This window comes from Ascaphus truei, chromosome 10 (genome assembly GCF_040206685.1).
Source record: "Ascaphus truei isolate aAscTru1 chromosome 10, aAscTru1.hap1, whole genome shotgun sequence".
Classification (NCBI taxonomy): Eukaryota; Metazoa; Chordata; class Amphibia; order Anura; family Ascaphidae; genus Ascaphus; species Ascaphus truei.
Window position 1 is genome coordinate 12,727,943 of NC_134492.1, and position 2,160 is coordinate 12,730,102.

Sequence of the window (2,160 nt, forward strand, 5' to 3'; positions counted from 1 at the left end):
TCAGGACTCAGTCCCAAGGCCTGTGGTCAGTCTCCATATCTGCCTCACCCCTGTGGGTCGATCTCCTGGTAAGAGATGAGCACCGTCACAAAAACATGTCTTAATGTTAAACAAGTTGTTTAATACTATTTTTCTATATGTATGTGTTATGTAGCTTGTAACCAATAAGGGCACATTTGTGCGTGACTAGGCTGCCTACCATTCAGCTAAAAGGAACCAGGGAAGAGGACATACTCTGCTAACTCATAGAAATACAGAGACCAATTGTGTTACACAGCTGTCACGCAATGAATGTGAGTGTGTCCAATAATAAATCATAATCTTACAACGATGTGCCTGGACTACAGATGTATCTGATCAGATAACAAATGTGTTACCCAACTAATTTTGGATAGTTAGGACCTCTGCGCATCATTAGTTTCGATCAACTATCCTAATACATGGAATAGTCTCTAAAACTACACTTAACAATAATGTCAAGTTCTTTCATGTCATATATGTGTTATCTTTAATTTAGGGACCAGTGTTCTAAATACCACCCATTGTAATATGTCAGTTACTTTAGGAATGAGTGTAGCAAAGTTTAAATACATTATTTTGAACACAGCACCCAGCAACTACCTGGCGTCTTCAGTAGAAGTTATTGATCCCGCACACCTTCTTCAAATACTACCTGCAACCAAGATACAAGGGTGAGCAATTACTACAACTCATCATGGTAGTGTGTTCTGTAGCAGGTGATCTCCTTCTGTGTACTGTACGTGGATATGTGTGTGCTTTATTTATTTGTTATTGCAATGCTTGGGATCATTCCTGGGCCGATTTGTAAGCAGTTGGATATTTCTTATACAGATGTAGCCAGGTGACTGTACCCGCTGCCAGGGCAACCCGCGGAATCCTGACCGCTGCAAATCTCGGTGGGGAGGGGATCACATTCGGAAAGAACACACCCCAAAAACAGCTCATTCCACCATCAGACATGATTATAATTAGGGTCCTGGCTTTTGGTGTAAATCTTTTTGTAAAATCTGTATGCATTTTTGTTATCTTCCTGGTTATCATTTTTTAGACATCAGTGTTCTCAGTGTTAACAATTAAAAGAAATTGACACACATTTGAATTTTTCGTGCATCGGGGGAACTTTTGTTTTCTTTTTCCATACAACTCCGTGTTGTCTTTTGTCTTCTACTGCTGGCTCGGCCACCAAAAGAGGTGGAACTCAATAAGACATTATGCTTCATTTCCGTTTTAAGTAAGAAGTGATCAAATCGCTCGGTGTTGGTGCACTAGCGAAGAGAACACACGGCAGGCTAGTAAGTAAGCTGGAAGAAAACTTTTTATTGGCACATGTGGTACAGGATAAAAACACGTTTCACGCTGGATGGCGCTTTATCAAAGAGTAGAGGATATTTCATATCGTATTTTTGGTTACCGACATTTTGTTAGGCCTTTGATTAAGGCTACAACTGCAACATTGTACAGGAGGGCCCCGGGCATGCGGTGGGTTCCGTTCTAAGGATCTGCCGCAAAGCGAAAATCGCCGGAAAGCGGAACCGCCGATTTTCGGTATGTGCGCATACGCAGAACGGCAATGCGCCGTTCTACGCATGTGCAACCTTGGCAAACCCCCCATTCTGCGCATGCGGGGACCCCGGCCCGTTCTGCGCATGCGCAGACATGGCGGCCCTCCTTCTCGGTGTCGCCGTATCGGCGGATCGCCGAAAAGCAGGGCACCGAGAAGCGGGGCCTTGCTGTATAAACATTTTATTTATATACAGCTTAAAGGTTTTTTAAGCGCTGTGCTGTTGTTTCCACAAATTACCCTCTCTCTTTTTCCAGTTTAAACCTAAAATGGGAATCCCTATCCCTATCTACTATATATTTCTCAAAGTGTCCTATGTGTCGTTGTCTGTCTGTCTGTATGTATGTGTCTCCCTGTGTCCCTCCCTGTGTCACACACACACACACACACACCGTCCCCCCCATCACGTGCGCTGCTCTGGACGGAGGGGAAGCGCGGCGCGGCCCTCCTACCCAGCCACCAACGCTCCCTTACCTCCCCCGGCGCTACCTACCCCTCAGGTAAGTCACAGCACTGCGCATCCCGCCTCAGCTTATGGCGCCAGTAACTCCTATTTCAGACGCGCAGCCTCGCGCCTC